This window comes from Ambystoma mexicanum, chromosome 6q, assembly GCF_040938575.1.
Source record: "Ambystoma mexicanum isolate Mex_15411 chromosome 6q, UKY_AmexF1_1, whole genome shotgun sequence".
Classification (NCBI taxonomy): domain Eukaryota; kingdom Metazoa; phylum Chordata; class Amphibia; order Caudata; family Ambystomatidae; genus Ambystoma; species Ambystoma mexicanum.
In genome coordinates this window covers 742,602,594-742,618,823 of record NC_090937.1, presented here as the reverse complement: position 1 = coordinate 742,618,823, position 16,230 = coordinate 742,602,594, and the positions used below count along the sequence as shown (strand labels likewise).

The window sequence follows — 16,230 nt, the reverse complement described above, 5'->3', positions numbered from 1 at the left end:
TCAGTCTATGGGGCTCCATGCACGTTGCTCTAGCATACTGTTTTTGATAAACTTTATCCCCCCCAAACTGTGAACTGTTTCTCAATGATACTTTTAACACACATCAGACAACCCTGTTTAAACTATTTTCTTTGACTTTCCTTGTATAGATCAAGATGTTTTAGATGAGCATTGTTCAGTCCCTACGCCAATCCTTCGATGTGTTAGCAACTGTATCACTCGCATCATTTTTACAAGGCGTTTAGAACTCAGCATGTGACATAGTTTACATAGCAAATTATCTGTCTAAGATATTTCCTAACATTCGGTGAGCATCTTGTGGGGTGGGGGGGTTATCAATTTTACGCCCTGAGCACCATCTGTCAACGTGTTTTAAATATGTTTTCACCACAATGGTTGTAAAACCCTGTATGGTCAAAATATCAATCCCGGTCGCAGCTGATGTGACCGTATCATCTTCAATGTTACTGGTCTCCATTAGCAAAACACATGCCTTACACAGGCCATTATCACAATCCCATTTTTTATTTGGTTTCAACAGCAAACAAAGTAAATATTGATGGTCTTTCTACAGCTTGGTTCTCTTCAATGCTGTCGACTTTATCGGTTAGAGGCTGTTTTAACTATAGCTAATTCTTATGCCACACAAAATACAAATGCACGCTTTAAAATATACCCACCAGATAACAGCCCGTCCCATAGCCAGGGCACATGGCTCCCCGTTCTTTCATGATGCTCCACTGGGACGAAGTCACCCGACAGCATCATGACCACCTGCAAGGTCATAGATTAATATCTACTGTCTTTAGAACCCACATCGGTTGCAGATGACCCCCTGGTACCACACCCAGCGGCTGCTCCAGAACCACATCATCGTCATTTCAGGTCACCATTTCTAAATTAGCAATTGTTATGGGTACATGGTCTTGAATGTTTTGAATGAAATCTGCAACAGGCTTGCTGCTGACAGTGTGGACATGTTCTTGCAGAGCTCACCAGCCTCACGTTCCGCCATCAAGTCCGGCGCATTTTCCTGCTCATCGCCCCCTATTAGGCAATAAGGGGTATAACTATCCTCTGAGCCCCGGGGGCTTCCAGGCGGTGTTTTCTCCTCATCCTAACAGTAGCTGTTCATAATCGTTGTTTACTGAATAGCCCCTAGGAAGCTGAAAGAGCTCACATGTTTCCCGGGCCTACCACAACGGCTATATAACTGGGTTGTAAGCCCCAGACCATCATAGCCTCAGGCACAACCCAAATCTATTTATAGCACAATCCTTTTATATCAAATCTATAGCCATCTCTAGCCTATGTATTCTAATTATAAAATCATGACATCATCTATAAAATGTATCGGGGCAGAACCCCTCTGCGATGTCATCACCGCGTCACTCTCCAAAACCCTAGATTCACAGTCCCTGTCTTCGGAGCTCAATGTGCCCTCAACCCTCGTCCAAACAAAACCGCCACCGGATGCGCACATGTTTACAGCATTTTGATATAACATTTACATTCACTTATATCAAATGATATTAAATGTATAATTTTATATATATCAATTGATATAACATTATACCCACTTCATATACAAATATACATTTGATATACAAAAGATATCCTCTTTAATTTATATCAAAGCATATCAAAAGGGGGCAGGACTAAGACCGGAAAAAGGGGGGCGTGGCCACATTTCAAAATTCTGATGAGACAAAACGGGGATCCTTCTATCATACTGTGCTCAGAGAACGCCCACTATCAATACTGGAGAAATTGCTGCTCACAGCAATGCCAGTGGTTATGACTAATCCAAAAGGTGAACACATCACACTTCATTGTTGCAAAGCTCTAAGTGGATAGCCATACCCAGATTTGGGTCAGCAAGAAGCTGTACCTAAGAGTCCCAAACTACACCTCACTGATTATGTACAATGAGGCCAAACCTATTTGGAGTTTTGTGTTCTCGTGCACAAGGGCTGTGACCTTTCAGTTCAGTTTGGACTACCACTTTTGGGGCGGAACTTAACTTGATTTGCATATGGTGTTCCCTCCCTGTAATGCAGTGGTCTGCAACCTTTGGTTCTCCAGACTACAACTCCCATCAGCCCTAACAAACAGACAATAGTGGAAGATTAGAGCAGACTTAGTACAAAACATCTGAGAGCTGCAGGTTGTAGGCAACTGCTGTAATGCAACAGTGCAAAGCATTTTCATCCATCATACTTCAGTGATTCAAGATTGCAGTAAAACACCATCTCTCATACACAATGCAAAATATGTACACTACTGCATTAATAATGGACATGCAAGACTACACACATGGACCACTGGTAACATTAGCACCACATGTTTTTACTCCACAGGAAAAGGCAATGCTCGGCAGCAATTTGGCACTTAATTATTTCCAAAGGCCATTTTGAGGGGTGATGCACATGATTTCCGGGTTTCTCATTCCCAGGACAGTGGAGTATCGCACTCTCACATAAATTATGTGCAGAAGGATTTAGAGCTTGGCCAGACTGGGTTTGTTTCAAACTGCTCAGAAAGAACATTATTTCCCTGTCAACAAATGCTAAATCCTTATATGCTTCAGAGGGCGATTTCTAGGTTTTCACAAAAAATAATAATTTCCACATGATTCAAAAAGGATGAAAATCCACATAATATCTTTGTACAACATACAGTGCATCACGTGAAGTTACATTACCTGACAGTGTAAGTGATTACATGCAAGAGAAATACACAGACACATTGTGCTGGCTACTGTCGAGTCCTGCTGGTCGGCCCATCGAAGGTTTCGCATGTACCTACCTCTCTCTTCCTCTCTCAGTACGTACTTCACGTCATGAAGGTTCCACAGCTTCCCAACAGCCGAACCACAAAAAATTATTAATTTTTAATTTGTCCCCATTACATTGGTTTACTGCTCCCAAAGGGGGCAGCCCCCCATTTCCACTTCCTGTTTTGTTTCTGTCCTTCTGGACAGTCATTGGTGGGCCTGCTGAGCTGGTAAATCAAGTTGATGATTGTCCTAATGCTGAGCCACAGAGGTGTTGGAAACACACCTGCCCCCCTCCATGGGCGAGCAGAAAATAATTGAGGGGCATGGCTGGTGGGCCCGAGGTGGGTATGCAGAGCACTGACCGTTCTCGCGACAGGCCTGTGAGGGCTACTACAGGGCCTCCGTACTTGGAGATCTAAGCCTTTTTAGGTATTGCCTGTTTGGTCCTGGAGAAGACTGGATGGCAATGAGGTAAGCCCCTCCCTCACCTCCCTCACTCCTTCCTTCCTTCCTCCTCCATTCAAGTCAGGCCGGGCCTCCAGCACCCGCTCTGCACTGCTCAGAATACACTTCAAGGGAGTCTCGCTGCAGCTTACAGCTCACAGCTCACAGACTGAGGGGATATACCTGGGGATTTATGGACTTGGGCACCTCCCATCATGCTTGTGTTGTACAAGTCAAACGGGTCTACCAGAGATGCAGACCTTGTTTTTTCCTCTTTGAGGGCCTCCCTTATTGTCCCATCTCTCGTCGCCAGTGGAAGGGGGCATGCATAACATATGCCTTAGTTGAGAGCTCATCCTCCTGCTTCATCCCTCAGCAGCTTGAAATGAGGGGCGGAGCAAGAGACTTAGAAAGAAGTATTTAGGTGACCTCCAGTGTATCGTGCAAATCATTCTGTTTCTGGCACTCCACTGGGGGCAGCACTGAGACACTTTGATAAGGGGAAACAGAAGGAGAAAAGAATGCATCTCCCCCCTTCGCAAGCTTCCCTTAGGACACAGAGGTGTCTTCACCAAAGCTGCTTAAGGTGGCTTGCTCCAAATCAGAGGTAAGAATTCCTAAGTAGATCAGGGAGACTCTTAAAGATGAAAAGGCCACTAAGAAGTACATCTCGGAGCAAGAAAGTCCCTCCCCCAACCTCTTCCTCATTCCCCGCCTCGCCTTCCTTCTCTGATATTGAGGGTAAACCCCCCAGTGGGAAGTTGGTGGACTACAAGGCGATACAGAAGGTCCAAAGGAGAGCAATGGATTACCTAAAGTTCAAAGACCAGACTCCTGGGACTGAAGGACCAAACCATCGAATATTTTCAGGATGGACCAAGGAAGTGTTTTCTTGACGCTTACTATCGGTGTAAAGATCCAACAGGATTGCAAAGATCTGGAAAGGCTGGCTGCCCCAAAGTTTACGAACGACTATACCCACTGTTGGAGGATACGAACCTGCTGGTAAACGTGGAGGTAGACTCTTTACTGCCAAGCTGATCAGGAAGACCTTTAATGTCCTAGGAAGAAGTAAGCATTAAAAAGAACTGACCAGAGGTGGATGCTGCATTGAAAAAGTATTATGCAGGTTCTCACCCAGGCCTACGCTTGGGGACTCATGCCTCCTACACTGCTAAGTATCTCTTGGGGAATAAAATGGAGGCGGAAGCAGATTGTTCCAACTTGACTGAGGCAATGCATATGATGGTTGAGTTTCAGTCTGACCTGGTCTATGACCAAATAAGGCCAACATCGTTGGCCATGGGGACCACCATTGTGAACACTCAATATTGGAAGAATGAGAATACAAAAAAGTCTGTGGATCTTCAGTTCCCCTTACCAGGTTACACATGGTTTGGCAATGACCTGGCAGCAAAGGTGGAACACACCCAAAAGAAGGGCAAGAATGTTGGTTCTCTCCACTGGAAGTCAAGGTCTCAATCAGGGTGAGCTAAGAAGCTGCCATTTTCAACCCGGTATCAGTAGGTGGGGGACGTTCAGTGTGGAAGGGTGGCCAGGGAGTTCCCCAGCCCCTCAGGGCAAACGTGATACTCCAGTGGGCAAGACGTCCAGACTAACCCACTCTCAAACAGTTGACAGCCAGGCTATTTCAGTTTTCTCAGGTTTGGGAAGACAGTTTTCCAGACACCTGGGTATTGCAGATCCCTCGATGGAGGTGTAAGGATCATGCCGGTCCTTTCCAGAAATAAAGTAAACTATCTTGTAGCCACAAGTATTTTCACACAGTTGTTCATACATAAGAACAATACGCGAGGATTTCAACCTGCAGAATGTATTAAGTACTGAGTATTTAAAAGTGTTCTTTGTTACTACAGTCATTCAGTGTAGTGATGGATCATGCCCTTACCTAATCAAATAAACACTCTTAAGGCGGTTTTGACTGATGCACCTGACAAAATGCTACTGACAACCTTTGACGCAGTAGGTTTGCATATAAATAGCTCTTGCCAGGAAGGACCTTATACCATAGGCAAAGGATAGAAGGAAGTTCCAGTAATAGGAGCAAATTAACCCTCTCTTCCCCCTTTTTTGTTGTGTTAGTTTAAAAAAAATGTCTAATTGCCGCACTGTGGTGTTCAGCCTCTTCCCCTGCCTCCCACCACCCACTTTGTGTGTCCCTCCCTGCTCCTGCTTCCCGCTCCTCTCTTGCCTCTTAATTGGACATCTGCCCTCCGTTTCCTTCCTGCTTGTGTCTTCACCAGCTTGGGCTGTCCCACAGCATTCGATCACAATCCCCGGGAGCGGGCGAGTGATCTTTCCCAGCACTGACCTCTCCCCCCTCACCTTTTTGTGTTTGTTTAAAAAATATTTTCTTGTTGCTGCACCATCTGTTCCCCTTGACTCCCACCACCCTCTTTGTGCTTCCCTCACCACCCGCTCCACCCTTGCCTCTTGATTGGGCACCTGCCCTTTTAACCCATGCCCATAGGGCTGCCCCCTGCCCCTGCAGCCCCTGCAGTGAAGGGCCCCGAGGCAAAGGGCAGCTCCAACAGTAGCAGCTCCTGACTGTTTGCCTGTGTTCGCCGTGGGAGCCACAGCGCAGCAGTCAACCAGCAGCGACGGACAAGGTTAGAATGGTGCAGGCAGGGGGAACAACCATTACTGCTCCCTATTAAACTATCCAACAGTCTCTTATTACTTGTTTTTCCTTTGCTTTAGTCTGTTGTATGTCACCCACATTGTATGTTGTCCATCTCAGGCACTTTGGCCCTTCCAGATAAATCATCTTGGCATTTTTGCTTTTCCGGCTGTATTTCTGACACCTAGGACCTTTCCTCCTATCTAGGAAATTCATATCTAGGTGTTTTGCTATCCCCATTGTATTTCTGAAACCAAGGACATTTCCTCCTTTCTAGGAAATTTGTATTTAGGTGTTTTGCTACCCCTGCTGCATGTCTGAAGCTTAGGCCTTCCCCCCCCTTTCCAAGAAATTGGTTTTGAGGTATTTTGCTTTGTCTGTTGTACGATTGAAACCTCCGCCTTTCTCCCTTTATCTTGGAAGCTTGATTTGAGATGGTTGCATTCCTTTTGTTGAATTTGCTTCATGCTGTTCCCTCATCTGCTCTCTGGCCTCCCATTTCCACCTCTCCCCTCTTTTTCAACCACATCACCTGGCAAAGTCTTGGATGGCCCTGCTCCGCGAGTCTCATCCAACAGGTACTTCAAGGATAACATTGCCTCCATTGCTCCAGCCTTGGCGGACTCTGCAATCGCACCTTCCCGCTTCTCCTCTAGCATGCCCTTGTGCACCCTCTCCTCATTAGTGTAAGTGAAGCTAAGCTGTTCACTTGCACTTTATCTTCCCTTGTCCTCCATTCCGACTGAGCCTTACCCTTCCTGTTCATCTCCTCCTCCCCTCATTTCTGTAACCGCACTTGCACACACTGAATTGTCTCAGCCTAGTAGGAACGTTTGTCTTCTTCCATGCTCTTCCCATCATGCTCTTCTCATCCCACTCTTCTCATCTTCCTCCCTCTTTTCTCTTACTGCACTTGCACGCGCCAAATTGTCTCACGACCTAGTAGGAATATTATTGTGTTGTCGCTTTCCCTGTCTATCCCTACCTACACTTTCCCCCCCCTCCCCTCCCTTTCTGTTACTGCACTTGCACGCTCCAAATTCTCTCATGACCTAGTAGGAATATTATTGATTGTCTGCTTCCCTGTTTATCCTCTACCTTCACGTTCCCTCATCCCCTCCGTCCCCTTCATTCTTGTTATGGCACTTGCACGTTCTGAATGTTTCAAGACCTAGCAGGAACGTTGTTTGTTTTCTCCCTGTAACTCACTCTTCCTCGTCTTGATGCACCTTGAAACACCATTTGGCTGTATAGGTGCATTATAAATACCCAATAAACAGACAGGAGGAGATTGCCCATATCAATAGGAAACTGACCTACAGCCCCCAGATCCCAATTGAAGTGTGAGTTTATTGCTGATAATGAGGTTTTAATTCAATATTATAGGCATAGTCTGTAGTGTTAAAGGAGATTATGGAAATCTCAGGTCGAATGGGACAGGTCTACATTCAGCAGAAATGTAGACGTCCACATGGCTGGAGGCTCTGAGGCTGCCCACCAATAAGGGCAGTGTGACTAATCCCTGTCATTTCTCCCCTAGGGGGAGCCCCTTCATGTGAGGCCAGGGAGGTGAGGCCACTATCTGATAGTCCCCCTGGGGGTGGTATTCAGTGGGTGCATCTCGTGGGGAAGGAAGCCCTCTGTTATTAGTGATGATCTGGGGAGAACATGGTATCACCATAGCCCACCTTACCTTAGCTCACCTTCCTCACCAAACCCCACCAGTACCATTCCTACAATACCCATCTGTTTTTCCTATACCTCTAGTGTAGGAAGTACTGAGACAAGGAAGAGCTCTGGTGATTCCTGGGAGACTAGTCAATCAAGTACTGCGACGAGGATGAAGCGCAGAGTACTAAAAAGTACACGGCAGAATGAAAGTGAGTGGACTAGACAATCGGGTCCAGTTAAATCCTTTGGTGACATAAAAAGGGAAGAAGGACTAGAGAGAGGTGCAAGACCTCCCTGGAGGAGCCGCAAGAGCCAGTTCCATGGATGTGAGAAGGACCAGGATGCCGCAGATGAAGCCAGAAGCTCTGCAGTTGATTCCTGAAGTGGAGAAGAGACGGCAGGCTGGCGGAAGTAGGCTTCAGGTGACCAAACACCCTGGGAAGTTGAGCCGCTACCTGGAGGAAGATTGGTGGTGCGGAGCCGCTTAAGACCAAAGGAAGCTCATCCAAGCCCCATGGCAGATCGTTGGCAGCCAGAAGGCCCCAAGACCACCGCGGACTAAGAGCAAAGGTACGTGAGTAGTGAGAAATGCGCTGGGGCTCCAGACAAGTTGTTAAGAGCTTGGAGAAACAAACCGTATCATGAACCAAGGGGTCTGGGACTTGAAACCGAGAAAACAGGGGGTCTGGGACCCGAATGCGAGAGCCCAAGGGGTCTGGGACCCAAGAGAAGAAAAGTCACAGCAAAAGGGTCTGGGACACAAAACATTACCTGGCAGGAGAGTACACCAGGTGGACTGTGCATGCAAGTATGGGACCCGCACCCATTGAAGCATCCTCACCGTTCCTCAGACACAGCACCTGGCAGGAGAGTACACCAGGTGGACTATAGTAGAGGCGATAAAAGTATGTGTCTGGGACCCACACCCATGAAAACCGGTCAGTGCATCTTTGTTGATATTCATGGTCATAGTACCTGGCATTGAAGGAAGTCAGGTTGATTGTGGCCCCAAGAGCAAAAGAAAAGGGAAGAAAAATGTTACCCTTTCATAATTATAATAGTTCTTTTATAGCACGCTTAATACCAGCGAGTGGTTTCTAAGCGTGGGATCGGGATTCAACCCTGTGTTGCGCTGCGTTGTCTTGCTTCCAAGCCAAATGCGTTGCCCCAGATCTCGCAGAGTCTGGTGAACATTGTAAAAATACAAATGGATGAGATGAAAGATAACAGCTATTTAGCACTCCTCCTACTGCTAGACTCATCAGCAGCCTTTGACTTAGTCAATCACAACATACTCTGCAAACATCTCTCCTCAGCTGCCCATTTCTCAATCAAAGCCATACATTGGATATAGTCCTTCCTAACCAACAGAACCATAAGTAGGGAGTCCAGTTTTCGTGGATTACCGATTTTCCCTGATATCTAGACCCCATTAATATTTATTTATTACTCGGGGGACTCCGATAAACCCCGGTAAATCATAGTTACCATGTGCAGGGAGCAGGATTTGAAGCTGTGATGTCTTGTATTCAAGACAGAAGGGTTGCCAGTGAGCGATCCTGGCAGCTCTATGAAAGATTTGCATTTAATGCCTTAAATGATTATGCACCATTGCCCCCTTGTGGCCGAATGGTGAATTGAGTGCATGTTGCAAACTGCTTTTTTTCTCCTCCGTCAATTAGTCCCTTATTGTTGCGCTTATTTCTTCATAAGCACAACAATAAGGGCACTTCAGTACCCCCGTGCAGCTAATATCAGCCACTCCCATCACAATGCTGGCAGGAAACTGCTAATTATGGGCCATTAGTCACTGAAGGGTTTGGTGCCAGCATTGTAATGGGAGGGGAGGTACAGTGAGGTGTGGGGAGTGGGTGTGCATTGTAGGCAGCTTTGCCTCTCTGCAGGTGTGTAAGTGGCATCACTTAACACTCTTTGACTCACATTCATGCAAGCAGCACTATGGCACCATAAAAGCGCTTAAAAACGCCCATTGTCCCCAGAGCACTGACAGCAGCCAGAGTCTCTAGTGATCCAGTTTCATCTTTGTTTTCTGTTGCTGTCAGTGGGAGGATCCAGCCTGCAGCCTGACCACAACCTGCCTTCAGTATCAAAAACAAAATGTCGGGCACGATGCGGCCTGAAAGCGAGGCTGAGCGTCCTCACAGTTGCTAGGGAACATGTGTTTGCTTTTATTTAAGCACAAACATCCGCTGGCTTGCGGAAGAGCCGGCGGCCACCCCAAGGCCATTATAAGGCCACATACCCTGTTTGCCCCTGTTCGCCTCAGTGCACCGTTGCCGCCTACAAACTTTTACCAAACTTTCGGACCCGCATCCACACACACACAAGCAGCAATCACAGAAGTATGGATTTACTGTAAGTAAACAGCATTGTTTGACCTTACCTCTTCTGTTACCCTCTACGCTCTTGCTATCCCACCCCCGTCCCCTACCTTACTACCTGGTGCACTACTGGATGCACCAACATTGTCCGCCATATATTTGAATGTCTCCACAGTAGGAGCACATTGCTCACTAAGTAAATCCCACCTAATATACCCGACTACACCATCCCACTGTGCTGATCTTGACATGCGTTAGTTCAGCCCACTGTGCCTAATTGTGATTGGAGCATTTTAGAAGCTCGCTGTGCCTATTTTTGAATTATGCTAGCTCAGCCCACTGTGCCTAATGTGTGACTGAAAAACAGCATAGCCCATTGTGCCCACGTGTATCTGTGCTATTGCAGTCCACTGTGCCTACTCTTGAACTAGCCCACTGTACCTAACCTGGACTGCCTGCAGCACTCATCCATTATGCACCCTCTATGTCCTAATAGACTCCTACTAGGTGCTATATTTAAGGTAGTGAGGCTAATGTTAGACATTGCCTCTCCTATCATCACAGTAATACCGGCTAGCATCCCGACTACTATATCCTCCTCTACGACGACTTTAAATAGTATTCCTACTCTTTCCACCATGACAGCTACAACATTTCAAAAGTTTAGCCCACAGCAAGAACCCTCCATCATACAGGCACCATGTAGTACTGCTGATAGAAATACCAGACTGCATGCACGCTTATCCAAACTGTATGAAATACCAGCAAAAAAAGTAGATAGACTAAACTACCTAAAAAAAGAGCCTAACCCACAAAGTATCCATAGAGTTTAATACAGGCCTGACTAACTCTAAAAGACCTAAACCGAACTCTGCCAGGCATATTAGTATAGACAATCCAAGATCCAATGTACCACACGAGTTAGAAACCCCTTTACCTAATCTTAAAGGGGCCCTAATAAATGCAAGATCTTTCGTTGCACACGCTACCAAGATATCTGATATCCTCCTAACAGATAACCTTGACTTCCTGGCCATCACTGAATCCTGGCTGCATGATGCCACAGGCCCTGCCCTCTCTCTGGCAGTCCCTGATAATTACACTATCCTGAGAGCGGACAGACACGTCTTTCGTGGAGGAGGAATAGCAATTATTGCCAAAACTAACCTCTCCATGAGATTAACCACTTCGCCTACTTTGAAATCTTGCGAATGCCTAACAGTCAAAATACCTGCTGCCAACTCCCAAATGTTGAATATTCATCTTATCTATAGACCGCCAGGCCCGATTGGAACCTTACCTGAAGATATCTCCATGTCTTTATCAAATAACTTAAAAAATACTTCTCAAACCATAGTGTTAGGTAACTTTAATTTGGGTTATAACAATACTAAGGATCCCCAATCCACTGCCATTGCTAATATTCTGAAAGAACTAGGCTTTACCCAGAAAGTTAACCTACCCACACATGATAAAGGACGAACCCTTGATTGGATCTCAGATTACAACTGCAATGTTTCTATCACTACCATAGCTCCTCAGATCTGGACTGACCATTATCTTCACTCATTCACATTGGTAACTAAATTGGTTGGAGCGCAGACCACCCGACTTGCCCCATCTACTCTAACGAGGAACAAAAAAAACATTACAGCAGACAAATTACTTCCTTACATACTACCTAACCTCAACTCCTTGCCTGATAACAACTCTCTAGTTGAAGAACACAACAAAGCTATGACCACCGCCCTTGACAATATTGCCCCTCTCAAACTAAGGAAGAGTAAACAAACATCTCAACACATGGTTCACACCACATTTAAAAAAATCTAAGACTAGTCCAAAGAAAATGTGAAACTGCCTGAAGACTCTCACCCTCAGCAGAAAATAAAACAAACCTCATCAATATCTCAACCCAATACAAGAAAGACATCCTACTGGCTAAACAGGAGACATAACAATAGACTATCACAGTCTAAATCCAGCACCAAAGAACTATTCACAATCTTAAAAGAACTAGAAACACCAATCCTACCGCAAGAAAAAAGGTACCAAAGACAAAATCTGGTGTACGGACATTCAGCATGCACTAACAAAGTCTCTAGTCTACAAACTATAATCGCTCAAAAGAAAGATTCACTAGCACCTCTGTCCGCTTCTAATAAAGTGGTGTTGCCACATTGCAAACAAGAAACACGTTTCAGCTTCTCCAACGTCTCTTATTGAGGTGGAGAAGATCATACTTGGCCTCAAACCATCCAACTGTAAGGGCGACCAATGTCCAGCACAACTTATCAAGGATGCTGCTAGAGAACTTGCATCCTTCATTACTAAACTTATTAATGCTTCATTCACATGAGGTACTGTCCCCAATAATCTGAAAGAATCTTGGGTACTACCCCTCCTTAAAAAGCAAACCCTTGACCCAACCATACCCACAAATTACAGACCTATTACGACTCCCATTTCTCTTAAAAATCTTAGATAAAGTGGCATATATTCAAATCCAGAATTTCCTGGAATCTAACCTTTTACTAGGATCTCGCCAATCTGGTTTCCATCCTCAACATGGCACGGAACCAGCTCTAATTGATCTTAAGGCCCAAATAGATTAATTCAGAGAAAAGGGTCAATTAACCCTACGCCTCCTTCTAGACCTCTCGGCTGCATTCGACTTGGTAGACCATAAAGTCCTATGCAGCCACCTGGACTCTGCTGCCCATTTTTCCAAGGAAGCCATAATATGGATAGAGTCATTCCTGAGCAATAGGACTATGAGAGTCTTCTCACCCTCGGCATCAGCAGATCCTATCCCCATCACCTGTGGTGTACCCCAGGGATCCTGTGTTTCGCCGACTCTCTATAATGTATTCACCAAGCCCCTCTGACGAAATGGACCATTTGGGTATTGACTATATGAATTATGCAGACGATATCCAAATCCTCCTACCTCTTACCAGAGATTACGCCAAGGACCTGGCTTTGGTGAATAGAATATATGGCATTGCTCAGGCATGGATGGCCACCCATGGGCTCTGCCTGAACGATGATAAAACAGAGCTCATCATCCTAGGCACCACGGCCCATTTGTCCAAATTAAGTCCGGACTAAGCATACTTCACCATTGATGGTAATGACATCAAAGTAGCTAAGGAGGTGAAAACCCTAGGCTTCAATCTAGACGCCACCCTAAACTTTACAAAACAAGTTAATTCCCTGGCACCTTCTTCTGCATATACGTGCAAACTAATCAGAGCAGGCAAACAATTTCTATCCACAAGCAGCTGTCTAATTCTCTCCAGAGCTCCCATACTTTCCAAATTGGATTACTGTAATGCCCTGTAGATTGGTGCGAGCAAACACATCATCCAAAAAATACACGTACTCCAGAACAACGCTCTGAGAGCAGCACTAAATATAAAAAGAAAGGAACAGATCTCCTCCACCAGGAGAAAATACAAATGGTTATCTACTTTTGACAAAATTCGACTTAATATTGACACCCTCACCCATAAATGTCTAAATAATAAAGCAACACCTTACTTAACGGATAGGATCATCAGAAAAACATCCCACAGACCGACCAGATCAGCCAATTCCAACTGTCTCCTTGTACCACACTTTAAATTCTCCACCATTGGGGGATCTAGCTTCCCAGTTAAGGCAGCTCAACTATGGAACTCCTTGCCCCCTCTCCTAAGAGAATACCAAACCTTCGCCAAATTTAGACAGAACATGACTGACTGGCTGAAAGATAACAACAAGTAAATCACCATGCCATAGTGGCCATTACTATACAGATGTCAGCTTAAATATTTTTGCTATACTATGTACTTGATTTTCATGCTCTTTCTTACTGTATACTTTTCTGTATAGTGACTCCTTTTACTCTATAATTAGTCTTGCATGTAAATTGTGTTGTCTTATATGATCCTACGATGTATGTCTTGTACCTATGTAACTAAGCTGAACGTATTCTTATGTCTTGCGCCCTAATACCCTAGGGTCTGGTGCGCACTATATATAAAAACAAACAAACAGGATTTAAGGACTAACTCTTGATTCGGATTGCTTTCCTCCAGCCTCAAATTGCTTTACCCTACCGCCTTCAGGCATGCTGGCGGTGCCTCTGCTGAAGAAGCTTCTCTTGAATCATAAAAGTAACTTACTTTAAATCTAATCTTTGGTACAAAAGGAATTGCAACATGTATAGCATACAGTGCATAACTAGTGCCCGAGCTGCTCTGGTGCTCAGCCCCAGGACTTATTTGGAAAAAGGGGTCAAGCACCGGAACTTCTGGCTGCGTTTGCCATGCTTGTTTTGCTTCTCAGGGCCGGTTCCTCCCCACGAAAAGCTGCTGTTTTGGATACAAAGTAGAATGATTTTGGTGAGACCAGTAAATCAAATAATTGTTTTCCTGCAGTGGAATAATATTGTCTCCAACTACTGTATCACATTTTAAGGTTTGGGATTCTGGCATGAATCCCCCCTCCCAAGTGTGTCAATTCTTTAGCTGTTAAGCCAACATAGTTAGAAATAAGTGCTTCAATATGCATATTTTGCAGATTTTATGGGAGACTGATGTGCCCCTGCATGCATTTTGGCTCCCGTCTCAGTTGCACCCGAAAAAAAATATACTCACAAACATTCAACAGCTGCATACCGAGAAACATTTTTAATACAGGGAACTATATCTGAGGCAGTAATATTATTCTCTATAAGCACAGGCATATGGTTTTTAAGGAATTGGGAAATTACTAGTGTGCTGTCATTACAATTTAGCTTTGTTGAAGTCCGACTGAAGCGCAGGACCATGAACTGGCACTGGCAATGCCCCACAACAGATCTCAGGCACATCATCTGCTTGGGGTAAATCTATTGGAAGATCATTTCAAATGCACGATTTTGCTTGACATTTTCAATATGATATTTTAAAAAGTATGACCTTTTGGAAAAAAGTTGCAAGATTCTGAACCAAAAAGCAACATCAAACTCTTCTGGGCCATGCAACTTATTTTATAAAATAAACCCTGGCAATATCTATATTCATAAACAGCCTGGCAAGCCCTCAACTCCTGACTCAAGGCACTGAAGAAGATCAGTCTTATTGTAGAGATGCTTCAGCCATATACATTGTGTTGAAAGAGCGACCAGTGACGCATCATGAATTTAGCCCTCATTGCAGTCCTGCATATCTCATTGGTGCATTCTTAGTCAACTTCAAACCATCACAGCATTTCCAACTTATTAGAAAAAAATGCAAGTCATTCATGGCTTGCACATGCTAACCTACAGCAGTTTAGTTGCCACAAATTGGCGGAAGATTAGTAACCTAAGTTTGGTTTGGGCAAATACTGCATGCCACTGCGTGAGGATGTGCGGCCCTGAAAGACCACCTCTGGATTTTTCCACATCTGAATAGCATTATTAAAGTTATCCCCTCAATTTACACCACTGTTGCGTATTCCCAACAACTAGATATCTTAAAAAGATTGCTGCCACACTCAGCAATAAATGTCCTGCAAACAGAATGACATATTGCACACTATACTTCATTGGCTGCAGGTGAGATGGAGCCGTGGTCTCTGTCCCGCTTGCAGGGTCAGCTGTAGCCCGTTAAATTGGTACAGCTCTTGAAGTGTTAAGTCACTTTTCAGAAGAAAGAAAATTACGAACACAAGTTGACAAGAATGTTTCAAAGTCCCTGACGCATACTGTAATAGAATGGGGTCAGGGAAAGGTCAGAGAAATGCGAGAAACAACAAAGTAAAAATGTACATGAAGAGAAAACTCAATAAGAAAAAAGAAAAAAAAAAAAAGCATTGAGGATGGTAATAAATTGTCATTTTGGCCAAATTGTTAAAAGAAGACATTCTCACTTATGATAACTTTCTATGAGTCTTAGCCAATGCTCATCCTTCAACCTCACCTCTGGCTTCTCCAAACAAAGAAACTAAAACCACATGGACTGACTGCTGCATACCGAAGCTTTCTTATCAGAGATGCTGACGCGATGTAACTTTCAACAAATTATATTACTTCGAGGTCCTGATGTAGTCCTGAATACAACAATCAGATATTGAAAACATTTTTTCAAAGACTGGAACTAAATGTGTTTGATGCTATAATCTCGTCTAGTACCAGTCTCAAGACCCCTGTAGTTATGGTGGTGCATTTCACGGTCTAACAAGAAATCCAGCCCCAACACTGCATCAGATCTTGCCCTGTTCTCACCTTTCCTATTGGCATCCAAACTTGATTTTTACCAGCATCGCAACTGGACCCGAAGCAATGATTGGATACTGACACAAGACTGAATGGGGGTGTGGAGTGAAACACTGAAACCACTTTG

At 44.7% G+C, this 16,230-nt stretch overlaps 1 protein-coding gene across 5 annotated transcripts in view; it reads right to left on the bottom strand.

The window, feature by feature from the left end:
- Nucleotides 1–16,230, bottom strand: part of DCLK2 (doublecortin like kinase 2) — a 780,084-nt gene that overhangs the window by 82,698 nt on the left and 681,156 nt on the right. The window lies entirely within an intron of this gene.